At 49.2% G+C, this 18,503-nt stretch overlaps 1 pseudogene; it reads left to right on the top strand.

The window, feature by feature from the left end:
* The first annotated feature begins 7,795 nt into the window (after positions 1 to 7,795).
* On the top strand, positions 7,796 to 7,971 carry LOC147707181 (U2 spliceosomal RNA; annotated as a pseudogene).
* The last annotated feature ends 10,532 nt before the right edge of the window (positions 7,972 to 18,503 follow it).

Below are 18,503 nucleotides of genomic sequence, written 5' to 3'. Positions count from 1 at the left end.
AGTGAGCAGTAGTTTTGTTCGGCACAGGCCAGGTGGGACATTGTTGTAGGTTCACCTGATTCCAATAAAGCGGCCTTTTTCACACAATTTGGTTGTCTGTGTCAGTGCTTCCCCCCCCTCACCTACTGGTGTGCCCCAATGAGGCAACAGCCGAGGAGGAGACTGTGTTTTGCAGGCTCTGCCAGCAATTTGGCCAGGCAAAGGAGCAATGTTCTGGTATGGTGTGCAGGAATTGTGGAGGCCTCGATCAAAAGGCCCAAGACTGTGTGATACCCAAAAAATGCAACCTCTGTGGTGGTATGGATCACTTGTTCAAGACCTGCCCTAAGCGTACATTTTCTGCTTATGCTACGGTCTCAGATATTACAGACTCTGCTATTTTAGGAGTTATAGATGGTATTAAAATTAGGAGATGTGGTCCAACGCGTACGTCAGAAGGAGAAGGAGAGGAGGAGGAGACTGATGCTGCATATGGCCAAGACCCTTCCAACATTGACCTAGACTTACAATCCTTGCAGGAGGATGATGCAGAGAAAGAACGTGCTGAAACCTTGCGCCTTGAGCAAAAAGCCTTGGGTAGAAAGGCGGTGCGCGCCAGTCTGTCTCAGTCGGAGTCTGTTGTGGTTCCTGTTCTAAGTGATGTTGCTCAGGCGCCTTCGACATCTACAGCTTCCCTTACGGAGGTGCCGGACACTGTTCCATCTGTTATTTCTCCCACGGTCCCCCCACCTCCTAAGCCACAACGTATGGTGAAATTGGTGAAGAGGTCAGTTGAATCCCCTGTGTTGCGAGCGGCCCCACCTGTTGTGGTCAAAGATCAGACATCACCCATGGATCACAGTGGTTGAGTCAATAATAAGAGGAAGTCCCGTACTTCACAGTAGGTGGTAGACTCCACTCCGTCTATGCGCTCCAAACGCCGTGTTTCTTCTCTGGATCGCTTTTCTGTGGGGGGAGGTATGACGCTTTGCTCTGCCTCTCTGATTCAGAGGAGGCTTCTCAGGAGGTTGCCCATTGGATGGATGTCAATGACAGTCCGGCTCTTGACTTAGAGGGTACACCGGATTTGGAGGCTCTTTTTTCGGCATCCACTCTCCAGGGTACTGAGGAGCAGCCATTGTGTGAAAGTGATGTTTCAGGGGTTGAGTCTTAAACTGAATGTCATTATGGCAATTATTTTTCTTTTATATGTCATGGCTCTTTCCCTGGCCTCCTGTAATGTACGAGGTATGGGGACAGACTTGAGTAGACATACAGTCTTGGATTACTTTTATCATACCACTTATGATGTCACTTGTTTACAGGAATGCTATATCCCTTATCAAATGAAATATTTTTCCTTTCAGCACTACTGGCCACATGGGCCCTCAGCCTGGCCTGGAGGAGCAAACAAAAATAATGGGGTTTTAGTTCATTTTAAGAACAAGCACTGGCAGATCACAGAGGAAAAATTCCTCTGGCCTGGGCGTGCTCTGTTGTTATCAGTCTTAATGGATGGCATTCCCTTTAGGTTATGTGTTATCTATGCTCCAGCAAATAAACCTGAGAGAGAGCAATTGTTTAATGTCCTAAAACCTTTTCTTGCAGGTGCTACTCCGACGCTCCTTGTGAGCTACTTTAACTGCATTTTACAGATAAAAGATAGGCAGGGTGCACAGGTCACTTACACTTAGGATGTCACCTCAAAGCTACTGCTGTCTCTTCTTCATGATTTACAGCCCGATTCATCATCGGCATGTTTTGCGAGTCTATAATAGCGAATAATAAGGAATCACTATTACAGACTCGCAAAACGGGATTCATGTAGGAATCGCAAAATAAATTGCGATTCCTACACATTCCTTATTTGCTATTCGCAAATAAGGATGCGATTTCAAGGGTGCTAGGGGTGTCCACAGGACACCCTGTAGCACCCCTGAATTGTTAATTAGACTCATGTTGCACATACACATGTGTGTAACATACAACTGAGAAAAATGCACAAAAGTGCATTTTTCTCAGTTTTCGCTATTTACCACGACGTCTGCCTTCGCGGTAAATAGAGGGAAAAAATAGCGAATTCGCAATTTTTTATTGGGTCATAAATAGCATTTAAGGAATCTCAAATTGAGATTCCTTAAATGCGATCGCAATTTGAGAAATCCCAATTTTTTGCGATTTCTCAAATTGCGAGTACATGACCCAATGATGAATTTCAAATGCCATTTTAGCGGGTGCAAACGGCCGAATTCTGCGATTCGCACCGTTTGCGCCCGCAAAAATGCTTCATGAATCTAGCTGTTAGATTTTTATGATACCTACCGAAAGCATCATCCTCCCAGGGTAGGCTTCACATGGGAGGCGGCTCATGGGAACGCCCGCTCCCGCCTTGATTTTGTGTTTGCCTCCAAAACCCTACACGCAAACAGCTGTGGTCTTACCAGGGTTCCTTTTCCTGATCACAAGGTTTTGGAAGTTGGTCTCGCCATTCCGGGTCAGCCTCAACGAGGTCCTGGTTTTTGGAAACTGAATAAATAGCTCTTGTTGGATGATGTTATTTGTGAAGCATATGCTCAACGATACGTGCATGGTCACAACAAAAACATAGGTTTCCGAATATATATAACTGGTGGTGTTGGGTTAAGCATAAAAGTAAACTTTTTTTTCAGGCGCAAGGAAGGCTCAAACGAAGGGTTGAATGGGCTGCCTTACAAAAATTTCATCGACGTCTTATTCTCCTTCATCAGCTGGGTGAGGCGGGCAAAAATGTCAGGAACGAGGTTCGGTTGGCCACGCTTGCTATGAATACTTGGTTACAATGCAGGAACAAAGCAACAATCTTTCATTCTAGGGTTAAGTATTACCAAGAGAACAAAACGTGCACCTCCTTTTTCTTTAAGAAGGCTAAAACTGCCAACAAACTTCTGAAGCAATTGCGTGATGACAAAGGGACTGTCCTGCAAGGAGTGGACCAATGCCAACCAATCGCATTTGATTTTTACTTCCATTTGTATGCTTTGCCACAACGCCTGTCTTCTGTTTCTGACCTTGAAGAATATTGTTCGGGCTTCGAGGGTGGTCTAGATGTAACCCAGGTTGACCACTTGGAAAGGAGATCTAGCCCAGGCCTAGACGGGCTCACTTGGGAGTTTTATAGAAAGTTTTGGGCTCTTTTATGTATTGATTACATGGCTATGATAAATGCTGGGTTTTCCAATAACCTTTTCTCTGCAGATTTCTCTGTTGGGGTGATCTCCCTAATTTTCTGAAAGGGGATGAAACATCGCTAAGTAAATGGAGGCCCATTACCCTCCTGAACGTCGATTATAAATAATGGCAAAAGTGTTGGCACGTCGCTTGAGATCAGTTATGCATACTTGTGAACGTCCGGATCAGGCTTGTGCTATCCGTGGGCATACTAATGTGGATAGCCTAGTCACATAGCGAGATACCCTCTGGTATAATCAAGAACGTACTCTCCCTTTGGGTATACCTAGCCTTGATTTCCACAAAGCCTTTGATAAAGTGTCACATGATTTTATTTTTTTGGTGTTAAAATCGATGAAAGTTCTTCCTACATTTATACAAAAGATACAGGCTCTTTACCAAGGTGCTTCCAGAAAAGTCAAGATTAACGGTCATTTTTCTGCTACCTTTCCTGTCCTTTCTGGGGTACGTCAGGGGTGTCCTATGTCACCCATCCTTTTTGTTTGTGCACTGGAGCCTTTTCTGTGCAAGCTGCGGCAGGACAAAGTAATTAAAGGGGTTTTTGTTCCAGGAGGTTCAGGGATTCAGCACCAAATTGAGGCGTATATGGACGATGTGACTGTATTATGTACAAATGCTGCCTCTGTGCGAAGAACTGTTACAGGCCTCTCTTTTTCAGTCCCATTCTGGTTTGGGTCTCAACATGGGCAAGAGCGTTTGCTACACTACAGGTCCTTGGGATCGGCTCACTAATTTACCAGTGCTGGTTACTTCCGAACCTATCAAAATCCTAGGAGTCTACTTCGGGGCACAGGGGTATGAAGAGAAGAATTGGTCTGACGCTCAAGCAAAATTATTGAAAAAACTTGTACTTATGGTCCTTGCGCAAACTAACGCATGAAGGCAAAATCTTGGTCATCAAAGCTGTTTTTTCCGTTATTATTGTACCTTGCCATGGTTTTTCCGCCCAAATACCGCACTTTTCAGAAGATACAGAAAATGCTATTTACTTTCTTATGGAACTCCCACATGAAAAAACTAAGTAGGGATAAAGTATGTAGACATTGGCGTAATGGAGGTAAAAATTTACCCGATCTTAAAACTTTTTTATTGTCCAAATTATTGGTATGTTGTATCAAGCATGGATGATGATATGAAATCTGTCCCTGCCTTATTTACCAAGTATTTTCTAGGAGCAAAACTGCGACGTTTTGGACTTTTTGACTCTTCCATTTGTTCTCCCCTGGCCCATGAGGCACCTCACGTTTTATAAGGACCTTTGCTCCTTTATGCAGTCTCTAGACTCTAAGACTTTTGATAGGGATGTTTGTGTTCACCCCACTAGGCTGAAAAATGAACTACGGAAAAAGGAGCAGCCGATCCTGTTGGGTGTCCTTGCATGTCTGGAAAATGGTGGGTCACAAGGACATTATCCACAGCCAACGTGACTTAGCTTGGATGGCCGCACACGGCTGCCTTCCTGTGAAAGTATTTCAACATCGGCGAAGTTTGGCCCCTACAGCATGTTGTACACACCTGAGATGCGGCCAAGACGAAACAATCTTCCATCTACTGTGGGGTTGTCTTTATGCAAAGAACTTTTGGGTCTTGTGGCAGCCTTTTCTTGCAAACATTGCCGGCATTACTGCCTTGACTTTCAACGCCCTTCATTATGGACAGGACATTTCCACACAGTGACCTCCCACTGCCTGAAGACTATTGAACTGCGTTAAAGAGGCTTTATGGGATGGAAGAAACTTATTTATTTTTCTTCATAAAGACATGGACTCTAAAACATGCCGCAATCTTTTTTTGGACAAAACGATGACCTATGTTTCTGTTGATCGTGCCACCACATCGCCAACACCTTGTGGCAAATTAAGAACTGAAAAGGCTGGGTAACTTAGGAAACCAGCAGTTATGATTACGAATAATAACTTGTTTTTGTTTGCCTTGCCACCAGGCTAAAAACAGGATTGGCATTTATAAGGGTGGTCAATAAACATTTTTTTTCCTTTTTTGTGCGGGTGGGTGAACAGCAAAAAATCACTTTGTGGAGGCAGGAGCCAAGCTCGCGACCGTGATGGCCGCACTGTAGCTCGGCTCCGCCAACCTGCCTGCCTAAACGCATATCCTGATCTTCATCCTGCCCCGAGGAGACACACTCGACAAGAAATGGAAAGGTGAACCACTGCTCGCACTCACCGTCTGTCCTGGGGGCTCCTATGTGCCACGGATCTGGAGTTACGCCCTTGCTTGTTCCGGGGCCTCCGCGAGGCGTGCAGACCGGGGACTCGCCTGTGACGGTGGGCCGGAGTAGGGGTGTCGGCGCCGGCCCCTGGTGGAGGAGAGGGGTCGGTTGAAGAGGCCGTTGTGCGGTTGTGCCGGTGGCGACTGACCGGGCCCGGTGTGGCGGCCCTGTGGTAGGGCGCGACCCGCCTCGGATGGGGGTAGACCGTGCAGGAGGCATGTCCCCCCTTTGTTGCCCTGTCCGGCCATCTTGAAGCCCTTCGCCCGGATTCGGCGGGCGGCGTCCGTGGGACGGTGGCGCCGGCGGTCCCCGTTTTTGGTAGCCCTTCTTTCTGCACCAAGATTGCCATTACCGGGGCTCGAGGGGACTCCAGCGGTGGGCCTTGCTTGAGAGCCCACTCCAGAAGTTGAGGCGCGGAGAGCCACGGCTGAACTTGCAAGATGGCGACCAGCGCCTTGGGTCCCTGATCTGCTCGGGGCGGCGAACCTGGGTCGCTGATGTGCACGAGGGCCGAGACTTGTGGGAGTGAGCCCACGATTGGTGATGTCCTTGACGCCCTATACTCTTTACGTGAGGCCATGGTCTTCGACGCTGCTGAGCAAGATAATGGGTCTGCCGCCATGTCTGTTGAGCCGTCCCCCATGAGCGCGGCTCGACTCGTAGTGTGTGCTGCTTTGTTCTCCTCGGCTGCTGCGAGGAGTGCTGCCGCCGTGCATCTACAAGACTGTACGCCTGCGGCCCCGAATCTCCAGGAAGCTTTGATTGTGGCGGACATGGGCGGGGGCCCCACGTCGGGGCCCTTCATGCCCGACTGGCTGGGGAGCGAGGTGGATGTTCGATTTGCTTTGGTGAGGTCCCGCTGCTACCTTGCGGGGGAGACCTCGCTTTTTTTGGCGGCGGGACCGCACCCAGACTGTTTGCTGCTCCTGGTGTTGCTATTTGAAAGTCTACACTGCCGTAGCCATTGCTTGCTTTGCCGTTTGATACTGGGGTCCTCTGGTTTACACCCTTGGCCTGCTTTATTTCAAACCTGTGTCCATTCCATCCCGAACTGTTTGATGCCCACTACTCTATTGCGCAGGAAAGCTATGATCAGGAGAGGACAGGGGTGAGCCAGACTGGACCCAGCGGATTACTGGTTAACGGATGGCGATGAGGACTGCCCGCAGCCGCGGCAATATGGCCGATTCCTTCTACTGTTCCTGATACTTGAGGTTGTGTCGATCTCGCTTTGATGTGGGTTTCAGTTGTGTGAAGGCGGAGGGTAGGAGCCGAATGACTCAACTGCAGACCTCCTCTCCCACTGGATCTCTTTCCACCTTTCGCCTGTTTTGTTTCTTTTCTTACTTTCTGACTCTTCTATATTTCGGGTTCTAATTAGGGCGACAGGCACGCTGCTGGGGGGGTAGGCCGTAGCCTTCTGCAGGGGTGCAGGGTGGGGTGGGAGGGATGGGGTCTCTTTACTGTTCGTTTTTCTTTCCGTTCTATGCCTCTTTTGTATCCCTTTATCGAGACGCTGTGTCTGTGCGTGTTTCCATGGTGTGATGGCTGATGGGGAAGGGGATGACCTCCCTGTTTCCACGATATTGATTGCACATATATCATGTCTTACACGCCCTAACCCCGCTAGCGGGTCTCCCAGTCCTGCATGCTTTTATCGCTGTGGGGCGCGTGCAGTAGCGCGGCGTTTATTCTTTCCCTCTTTCTATTTTTTCTCTCCCTCTCCCTTCTTTTTCTCTTTAGTTGGGCTAGTATAGTGGATGACTATATTTACGTTGCTGGTCTGGTTCCTCTGTTATGTACTAGCACGCATTTAGGTGGTCGACGGGTGTGTGATGGGCAGCGGTGGGAACTGTTCTGAACTGGGGCGTCTATAAGTTGATTCCTGTTAATCGCTGCTGTTATTCTTTTTTATCAATGCCCTTCTGTTTTGATGCTTGAAACGTGGCCCGCCATGGGAACTCAGATGTCAAAAAGTTGCAACCGATCCTGCTATACTTCCTATTATACTATAAAATTAACCTTATTTAATCCTGCTTCCAGCGGTTATATTCAGCCCTTTAATGTTTGATCGCTTGCCTGTAAAACGCTGGGCGACTGCCGGGGAACTTCATTATTGTCTCATGTGCTTTCATAATGTGTTGTGGCCGGCCGGATTGGTTGTAGGCCCGTATATGTATGCTTCCATTTGCACAATAAAGGTTTAAAAAAAAAAAATCACTTTGTTTTTTAATTCTTACATGCTCATGTTGTATATATGTTTTGTCATCATATCTGTATATATCTTCTGTAGACCACTTGATGTAACCTTGAGACTCTGAATTGTATATTCTGTGTGTGTGCCTTTATCCACTCAATAAAGGTTTTTGAAACAAAAAAAATCTGTTCTTATCAGTTTAGTATCTGATACGTCCTCTATCTGGGCACCATATATTAAATTGATTTGTGGAACAGGGAGATGGAATAGGAACTTGCTCTGTCCACTCCACGCATCAACCTGGTATTGCAGTACCTCCAGGAATGGTGCACTTCCCGGGGGAAACAATGCTGTTGAAAAATAGACGAGAAAACGAAGGTAGCACTTCACTACCAAACCCTGTAAGGTGGCGCTGTTGTGTTTGCGTGTGAATAAAAGCAAACTGGTCACTGTGTCTTGCCTTAATGATGCATTTATTTTATTTATTTGCCACTTTGCGGCCATCCAGCTTTGCGTTATTTATTTATTTTTCACGTTTTTTCAACTTCTTTTTTTCTTTTTTTTTCCTTCTCCATCCAGACGCTGCACTTTGAAAAGAGACAAACGTGGGAAAAAGACTGTTTTTGCAGCAGCAGTTTCATTGGTTTTAGGATCCATTTCACTGGGGAACGAATGGAGGAAGGTTCCCAGTAAGTCTGTAGGATGGATGGAGGGAGGGAGGCAGAGAAGTGGACACAGCCCTTGGCTTCTCTGAGCAAGAAAACCAATACAGAGTCCTTTTCCTTCTCTGCCCGCCCCGAACAGCCACCAACGGCCAAGCCTTATCTATAGGTCTCAGGCAGCAGGGGAACAGTGTCCCGTGCAGGCGAGGGTCCGGCCACTTCCGGCCAGGGAGCTGTCCAGGGCATCCTGGCCTAATTCCCAGCATCCCCTGGCTGCCAGGCTTTCCAGCCAGCTGGCTGGAAGCAGTGCACAGTGTGGAAAAAGGTAGGGCCGAAGGACCTTTTTCAGAGTTGCCCGGCGTTAACCGCCTCTATACCCACTCAAGTTACCAAACAAAGAGGCAGGCGCTGGAGACTGGAAGGCAGGAAACAGAAGTTTTATTCCGACGGAGCAGAACACATCAAATCAGACAACAGGGTATCTTCTTGAGGTGCTCTCCCCGCATCTCTGAGACCTGGCCTCTTATACACAGGTTGATGATTTTTATTGCATGTCGCACATTCTTGCAATGCTTTGACGTATGAAAGGACATCCTCGGAATCCCCGCTTCAGGCCAGTTCCCACACACATTTACAGTTGAAGTCCCCACCCCGGTCAAAACAGGTGATGATTGTCGCGCAGCTGGACATTCCGCCGATTCACGGAATGTATGTGGTTGATCGGATCTCATGGGGTGGGGGCTTTGATCAACTCGTGGATCCTTTGATGGGAGAAGCTTCCTACTGTATAGAGGGCAATAAACAGTATCCGCAGGGCAAGGTGGCGGCCTGGGAACGAGTAAGACAAACGGGCACAGAGGAAAGGGGGTTTTATCAAAGGACCCGGGATCATGAAAGGAATGAAGGGAGGTGTCGCGCTGGGAACAGGATGGGGTTCCGAGGCAGAGTCGTGCTGAAGAGGGGTTTATGGCTCAAGGCATGCGAGAGCGGGGGCTGTCAGTGCGCGGGGGATGTTTGCGAGGTCAGGAGTGAGAGAGAAAGACGCGCTGGCTGTCGGCGATGGGCAGAGAGGCCATGGTATTTAAAATGGCTGCCGCTTACGCGCACGAATGGGCTCGAAAAGGGGGCAAGATGGCGCCGATAATGTTGACACTGTAGTCTAGGTTTTAACAGTCCTCCCTTTTCAACATATCTAGCCAGTTTGCCTATTCAATGTCAATCTGCATTAAATTCCTAACCTCGGCATCATATAATGCTCCCATGCGTTCCTTTCCAAAGTCCACAGTCTTAGGGCAAATACAATTCGCACATAACGAACACAGGGGAGGCAGGCATTGAATTCCTAAGCATAACCCACATATTACAACTACAGGAATCAGGATAATGGTAAACAGTCTCCAGCCCCAGTTCTTAACAGTACTCCAGAACCATCCACCAAGCGACCATTCTTCCTGCTCCTGGTGAACTTCTGAGGAGAGTCTGTGGAGGTGTTCGATGGCCTTGTACACTGAGAGTGAATTGTCCGGTATATATGTACAGCAGCTGGACCCAATAATGCGGCATGCTCCACCACGATCCGCTACAACCACATCTAGAACAAGGCGGTTCTGGAGAGCCACCAGGCGGACCGCTTGAAGCTCGGCTGTGCTGTTTGCAAGGATACCAGCTGTGATGTTCATTGTTGTCTCGACTGCCTGAGTCAGATGTCGGATGGCACGGCTGTTTGCCATCGGGCCCCAGAGTGGAACAAGTCCCTTCATAGCATCGAGGAACTGTGCTCCTGTTGAGTCGGCTTGTTCAATGTCCTTGGCTCGTTTTTGTCTATGGTGATTCGCTGGAGCCACATAGGTCGGAGGAAGGATGAAGGAGATAAAACAAGTGCCCACCCAGCCTTTGGGGAGCCAGGTGTAAGCCTTTGTGCCGCAAACAAAGTACATGTTTTGAGAGGATACAAAGGAAGGTGGATCGGTAGAGTCCAAAGTTCTGGTGAAGCGGCAAGCACTGCGGCCTACCAGCTGTGTCCCAAGCCCTTCTATGCACATATGGCCTGTGACGTTGATGACAGATAGAGCCACAGTCAGAGTGGCAGCTGTTCGTTTCCGTAGGTAGGAGAAGGTGGGTCTGGTTGGATTGTTGAACACCTGCATTTCAATTCGTTCTTTAGCAGGGATGTCCATGTGGATAGAGTCGTTGGAGGTCTGCGGGCAGAAATGTGTCTTTGTTTTGTTTCGCCAGACCTCATGAAAGAAATGCGTCATGGTTTTGCTGGAGGTGGCATTGTCCTTATAGCTCTCTTGCAAGAGGATCAGCCAAGCAAGGCAGGAGCCGTGAATTGAGAAGGGTGAAGGGATGAAAGGTATCGAATGTCCAGTGGCGTGGGGTAGCAACCCACAGATCCAGCAGTTGATGGCATTGGTGGCAAGATTGTGCTGGTGCAGCAGCTGCACAAAGGAGTTGTTCCAAAACTCCTTTCGCCTTTCTCGGAGTTGAGGAGAGAGCGAGATCAAATAATGTTCTTTCATGGTAGTAGGTTGCGCAGTGGTTAGGAATGTTTCATGAGCAGGTGCATTTTCTTCCACAATCCAGAGCGTGGTCATGAGGAGAAAGCACAAAAGGATTGTGATGAAAAGTGCAATTGTCTTTGAACTGTGGAATCTGTCTGTCTTTGGGTTTCTGTAGCGGATTTTCGGGTGTCCGGTTGCTTCTATCATCTTCTTATCGGGCGCTTCCATCACCTTCAAGGGAGCTCGGTAGCGGGCAGAACCAAAGACCTCGTCTGGCTTTCTCTCGTGACAGCCCTTGTTGTGTTAGGCCATCGATCTGAGAAATATGACTTAGTCAATGGTCTGCTTAGCCGAAACTCTCTCCTTTCGACGCAGGTTGTACCCTTCGTTGGATGGCACGGTAGGGTCAGAAATCTTTGCAAGTTCAAATGTTTCTGTGTCTGGGTAGCAATTCAGCGATGGTCGGTCTTTGTTCAGGAGCTCTTCCTGGGTGGTCACGTCTTCGGTTGTCATCAGAGTCGGGGGAATCCTCTTACAATGGTGCGCATGCACCCAGGTCCGCTTTCCTTCCACTCGAAGAGCTGTTCGGGTGGCCAGTAGGACTTGCCAGGGGCCCGTCCACCGGGGTTCCAGACTCTTGGCGTGCTGGAAATTCTTGATTAAGATATAATCCCCGGGTTGCAGGTTGTGTCCGGGACCCCTGGAAGCGTCAGGGATGGCATGCAGCACCTGTTGGTGAATGACAGACAGAGTTTCAGTCAATTTATGCAAGTAATCAGACATTAGGACGTCCGGGACGTCATGAATAGACGTCGGTTTTGGTGCAGATCAGACGCTCATGGGTCGGCCGAAAACGACCTCGTAAGGTGTCAAGTGGTGTTTGGTGGGGGTGTAACGCATCGATAGCAATGCCAGTGGGAGAGCGTCTGGCCATTTCAGTCCCGTGGTAGCCACTATCTTGGCTAGCTTTAGTTTTAGTGTGGCATTGTGTCGCTCAACAAGTCCAGCAGACTGGGGGTGGAAGACTGCGTGGAACTTCTGTTTGATACCCAGCCCCTTTAAGATGAGCTGGATGACTTCGGCTACGAAGTGGGGGCCATTGCCGCTCCATAAAATTCGACAAAGGCCGTAGCGAGGGAAGAACTCTTTTAACAGTATTTTTGCAGTGGCCATAGCAGTGTTATCACGGGTTGGGTATGCTTCCACCCATTTGCTAAATGCGCACACCACGACAAGTACGCATTTCAGGCCTTGGCATCTGTCTAGTTGGATGTAGTCCATCTGCAGGACTTCAAACGGGTGATTGGGCACCCCAAACCCTCCCCGGGGTACCACAGTTCCTTTCCCGGGGTTATGCTGCAGGCATATCAAGCATTGTTGGACCAGACGTTTGGCGGAGTCTGAGATTTTGTCGTTGTGCCAAACTCTGGAGACAAGTTCAATCATGGGGGCTGATCCTATGTGAGCAGGGGAGTGTGCCATAGTCAGTATGGGAATCAGGTATGAGTCAGGTAGCAACCATTTGTTCGTGTCCTTTGTCCGTCAGCAGCCTTCATCGTCTTTCAATCCCACCGGTGCCCATTCAGTCAATTCGTGTTGTGTGCTAGCCATTTGAATGTCCTTAATAGTGTCCCTAGCGTCGGTCCATTTCTCTGCTTGTGACCTGGTCACGTACATGCGTGTCGTCGTCCTATTTTCAGCGGTGGTTCGAGCAGTGACATCGGCTAGTGCATTTCCCTGCCCAATAATGTCTGTCACTTTCTTGTGTTCCTGGCATTTGATAACCGCAAGTCTTTTGGGGAGAAGGACAGCTTCGATCAGGGCGGAGACTAAATCTCCATGTAAGATAGGGGTGCCGTGCAAGGTCAAGAATCCCCTCTCCTTCCAAAGGAGCCCAAAATGGTGAACCACCCCGAAGGCATACTGGCTGTCGGTGTAAATGTTCGCTCTGGTTCCTGCTGCTAGGATGCATGCTCGTGTCAGGGCAATCAGTTCTGCTGCCTGTGCAGATCGTTGCGTGATGCGGGCTGTCTAGATTACAGCTCGGGCCGTGGTGACTGCATAGGCAGCTGAAGTGGTGCCATCGGGGAGTTTGATGCAAGAGCCGTCCACCCACAGCTCTCCGTCAGGGTCAGGAAAAGCTGTGTCTCGGAGGTCAACCCTACTTCTAGTCTGTTCGTCCGTGAGGGTCACACAGTCGTGTACAGGGGGTACATTGGGATCGTTCTCTGGTAGGGGTAACAAAGTTGCCGGGTTCAGTGTGGTGCATCTTTTCAGGGTGATGTGGGGTGCGAGCAGAGTCAGTTCATATCCAGTCAGTCGTGCACTCGTCAGGTGTTGCGTCTTGGTTTGGTTCAGGAGGGTGTCAACTGCATGGGGTACTAATACCGTGAGGGAATTCGAGAGCACGATCCCTTCACTCTGTCGGATAGAGATAGCAGCAGCAGCTACAGCTCGAAGGCAGGCAGGCAAGGCTCTGGCTACGGGGTCAAGAGTAGCAGAGAAGTAAGCGCATGGTCGTTGCTTTGGGCCAATGGGTTGGATCAAGACAGATAAAGCACACCCCTCCCTTTCATGAGTGTAGAGGGAGAAGGGCTTTGTGTAATCGGGGGTACCTAGGACAGGGGCTGAACAAAGGGCATCTCGTAGCTCTATGAAGGAGGATTGGCATTCAGGGGTCCAAGGGAGGGGGAAGGGGACATCTTTAGCTAGCAGAGATAGTAGCGGTTTCACAATGAGGCTGAAGTTTGGCAACCACTGCCGACAGAAGGAGGTGAGGCCTAGTAGGGAGCGGACCTGTTTCTGAGTCTTTGGGACAGGGGTTTCAAGAATGGTTTGGATCCGGTCGGGGGTAAGTTTCCTTCCGTCTTTGGACAGAAGGTGGCCTAAGTAAGTGACCTGGGGTCGGCAGAATTGCAACTTCTTTTTGGAGACCTTGTGGCCATTTTCCGCAAGGAAGTGCAGGAGTTGAATGGTGGCGGTGACTGCTAGTGGAGTGGTGTCCGCCGCCAAAAGGATGTCATCGACGTATTGTATTAACACCACTCCATCGGGTAACTGGACCTGATCCAGTTGTGTCTTGAGGGCCTGGCTGTAGATGCTGGGGCTTTCTGTGTAGCCTTGGGGTGCTCGGCAGAACCTATATGAGCGGGCTTTTAGGATGAAGCCGAAGAGATATCGGCTGTCTGGGTGGATGGGGATAGAGAAAAATGCGTTTTTGAGGTCAATGACAGTGAAGGTGGTGGCAGTAGAAGGAATCAAAGTCAGGATAGTGGTGATGTCTGAGACCACGGGGTACTGGGGTACAACCACTTTATTGATCTCTCGAAGGTCAATGATGAAGCGGTATGCTTTCTCATCCCCCTCTCCTTGTTTCTTGATGATGGGCAAGATAGGGCTGTTGCAAACGTTCCTAACCACTTCCTCTACCACTCCTGCGTCTATCAGTGACTGAATAATCTTTACCAATGCCTTCTCGCCCTCGGGCGATATCCGATATTGTGGAAGTTTTGGGAGTATTGCGTCCGGTCGAACAGTAATGTGCACTGGGTCAATCATCATGCGTCCTACGTCCGAATCCGTCTTGGCCCACAGATACGGAGGCAGAGTGTCAAGCAGGGACGTGTCAGCGTCATTGATAGAAAACATGCGTCGGGAAGGGCAATGTCTAAGCAGAATGGGGTTGTCGTACAGGAAAACTCGAACTCCGTCTTGGGAACATCTAATAGTCGCTCGGAAGTGCTTCAGTAAGTCAAGTCCCATAATGGCGTCAGGAGTATTGGCGGAAAGCAAAAACGTTGTGTCAGTGGTATTGTTCTCTAAGTCGAAGGGGATCGGAGTGGACAAAGGGTTAGTGGAGGGCGTTCCATCGAAACCTATCGATGTCACAAGTGAGCCAGACAAGGGTGCCCTTGGAATCAGTCGTTTAGATAACGCACTACGTATTGCGCCAGTGTCTACCAGAAATGGAGACTTTATACCCAGGACCTTAGCAGTGACATAAGGACCTTGCTGGTCAACATAGAGCTCAACTGGATCCCCTCCTTGCCCTTGGCAGTCCTATGCGAAGTTGTGGGCATCGTCGCAGTCAGACTGTTGGTACTGATTCTGTCTGGGTCGGTCAATTGTATTTGGTCTGTTTGATTTATCGTTAGTCGTGTCATTTGCGGGCCCTCGCTGCTGTCCTCTATTTCTCGGTCCACCCGCTACGTCCTTGGGGTCCCTATTTCTGATCATCTCCAACAGGATCGGGCACTGGGATTTCCAATGGCCGAATCCTTTACAGAAGGCACACTGGTCCTCGCTAATGTCTGTACGTCCAATGCGGGGTGTCGAGGTGTGGTCTTTAGGAGGTGCGTTCCTAGGGACATTTGTCTGGTAGTTTCCTTTGTATTGCTCTTGTCCTATAGTCACCCCTTGCAATTGTGCAATCATCACCCTCTCTTTTAAGTCTTTCTTCTTTTTCTCTGTTGCTCTATAGTTTTCATTTTTCTGGTGTTCGTAATATTGGGCCATCTGAAGGATAGCCGCAGGTTTGGAGGCCGCCCAACTACTCTCGCTGGCCTGCAGTTTCTGGGAGACCTCCGGTGACAAACCCTTAACATAATTCTGGACAAACAGATGGTGTCCTGTTGCAGTGGTCATGTCCTGGCCGCTGTAATCGGAGAACACCGTTTCAAACCGGGAGAAGTAGTCCGATACATCCTCCTGGGGTTTCTGACGACAAGCCGTTACTATCGACCAGTCCACTTTCTTTTCTGGAATCAGGGTTTTCAATTTCTGTACAATTTTATCTGGGAGGTCTAAAATGGGTTTCAAAGGCTTCTGTCCAGGTTCTCGTTGTCTATCTATGCCATCGAGTTGTGACCAGGTATGTCCAAACAGCTCAAGGTGGTCGACTTTCCGGATTTGCTTCCACACATCAGCTGGTAGACATAACCCGAAACACAAGTCGATGTCACCCAGGGTCATAATGGTTAAACCTAGGGCTGTACCTAAATCAGTATAGAAGGCAGTGGGGTTTTTACGTAAATCAGGCAGAGATTTCCGGAACGTCAGAATATCTTGCCGATCCCATGGCTGGTAGACCCAGTTGTACACTACCCTCCCTCTTGCATCTTGGCGGTTGACGTCATTGTGAGTTCCTTGACCTCGTGGAGGAACCCAGTAAGGGGCAGCCTCTCTAATCGGCATCATGGCGCTAGCTCGCTCAGTTTGTGGTTCGGTTGCTACGGGTGTCGTGGGTTTAGCTTCCGATTCCTGTTCAGTGAGGTGGCGGAAAACCTCAAGCGTACGCGTAAGGAGGTCCGTCACATCACACTCGCCCTCATCCCCGATATCAACCTTCCTATACAGAGTCGTTAGGCTCTCGGGACCTTTGTCTCGATATCGGTCCTCGTACGCATTCAAGACATGATAACACAGTCGTACGGTAAAATGTCGTCTGTGGCTCCCTGTATACGTGTTGAACATATCCGTGATGTGCTCTTCACTTTCTTTTCTTTCTACCAACGTCCTCACTATCTTGTCAATCCCTGCTCGCTCATCCTTGCCTAATCTGTTTGTTCTTGTGGAATCAGCCTTTCGGGTCTCAGGGTCATCTAACACTGTCGCTTGTGCTGTATCTAATACAAGGGGTTCGGCCGGCACAGAGGCCATGGGGGCCGAAGCTCTGGTACTACTCTTGTCTGTGCTTGGGGGTGGTGGGTGCTGTGCTAAGGGTTGGGAAGGGGCATATGAAGGGGGCATGTAGATGATCGGAGGACCTAACAAAAGATCATCGTTGGCTCGCTGTTTCAAGGGCAATTCAGGATAGAGCGTAGAGGGCGTTCTAACCGGACACTGGCTTGATGTTTCTACCTCTAGTTTCTGTTTGGCTTCCTCTCTTTCCTTAATCTCTTCTTCTAATTTCTTAGCAGCTAGGTGGGCTGCTTTTCGCAGCTCTTTTCCCAACCTACTCTCATTTCTCTTTTTACGCTGTTCGGTTTCTTTGCGCCACATGCCGAAACTATCAAGCATAGTGGGCGTTGTCTTGTGTTTTCCAAGGGCTGTTTCTACCGTGCTTATTTTATCCTCGTCGAAGGATCCTATCAGTGGCCACTGACTTTCTCGATCCTTTTTCGTATATTTATGCCACAGCTTGCTATAAGCTATAGCGATCAGTCCGTGCTTCATGAACATGTCCTTATTAGGGGTGCCTTCCAGTGGAGCCGGATGGTTCATCTCTAATAAGCGGTCCGGGCTAAACAGGCTACCAATCAGATAGGCATGACGGGTTACAACGGGACAAAAGTCTGTACTACCTATCTTATCACTGCGTGCAAAGACTAGACAGAATATTTCTATTCTTCGTTGTTTGCAGGCGGTGAATACCTCAATAGAACCAATATTGAACAGTCAATGTTCGGTCAATCAAACAATCAATGGGGAGAATAAGTAGGCACGACGGGTTACAACGGGGACAAAGGTCTGCGTTACCTACCCTTTCACTACCTGCAAAGAGAGAACCTGTTCTTCCCTGTTTGCAGACAGAGAATCTCCAGAAAACAATCCGCGAACAACAGTTCGGGCCAAACAATCAATCAGTGGGGGAGGAAGATAGGCACGACGGGTTACAACGGGGACAAAAGTCTGCGTTACCTATCCTTCACTGCTTGCAAAGAGAGAGCCTGTTGTTTCTCCGTTTGCAGACAGTGAATCTCCAAACAAACCAACAAAAGAGTAATACTAGTATTATCCAAATCAAACAATCATTTCGCAGTTTGTCGCGTTAACACGACCTTACCCGGACCGCATGGACAGTTTCTTGTCTTCCGAATCCAGCGCCCGATCGTCCTCTATTCTTCGTGATCTTCGCGGCACTCCTGATGGTTCCCAGTCAGGACCGTAGATCACTCGAGAGAGGTCTGTTCGGAACCAGTGAAGTTCGGATGATCGGCTGTCAGACGAGGGTCTATCGGACAGGAGCTCTCCCGATCGTTGCAGTCGTTCACTCTGTCGTCAGGACCTCTCCCACTGGATCCACGAGTCGCTGATGGGCCCCACGTTTGGGACGCCAATTGTGGAAAAAGGTAGGGCCGAAGGACCTTTTTCAGAGTTGCCCGGCGTTAACCGCCTCTATACCCACTCAAGTTACCAAACAAAGAGGCAGGCGCTGGAGACTGGAAGGCAGGAAACAGAAGTTTTATTCCGACGGAGCAGAACACATCAAATCAGACAACAGGGTATCTTCTCGAGGTGCTCTCCCCGCATCTCTGAGACCTGGCCTCTTATACACAGGTTGATGATTTTTATTGCATGTCGCACATTCTTGCAATACTTTGACGTATGAAAGGACATCCTCGGAATCCCCGCTTCAGGCCCGTTCCCACACACATTTACAGTTGAAGTCCCCACCCCGGTCACAACAGGTGATGATTGTGGCGCAGCTGGACATTCCGCCGATTCACGGAATGTATGTGGTTGATCGGATCTCATGGGGTGGGGGCTTTGATCAACTCGTGGATCCTTTGATGGGAGAAGCTTCCTACTGTATAGAGGGCAATAAACAGTATCCGCAGGGCCAGGTGGCGGCCTGGGAACGAGTAAGACAAACGGGCACAGAGGAAAGGGGGTTTTATCAAAGGACCCGGGATCATGAAAGGAATGAAGGGAGGTGTCGCGCTGGGAACAGGATGGGGTTCCGAGGCAGAGTCGTGCTGAAG

Source organism: Lissotriton vulgaris, chromosome 6 (assembly GCF_964263255.1).
Source record: "Lissotriton vulgaris chromosome 6, aLisVul1.2, whole genome shotgun sequence".
In the NCBI taxonomy this organism is placed as follows: Eukaryota; Metazoa; Chordata; class Amphibia; order Caudata; family Salamandridae; genus Lissotriton; species Lissotriton vulgaris.
This window is presented reverse-complemented; position numbering and strand designations above follow the sequence as displayed.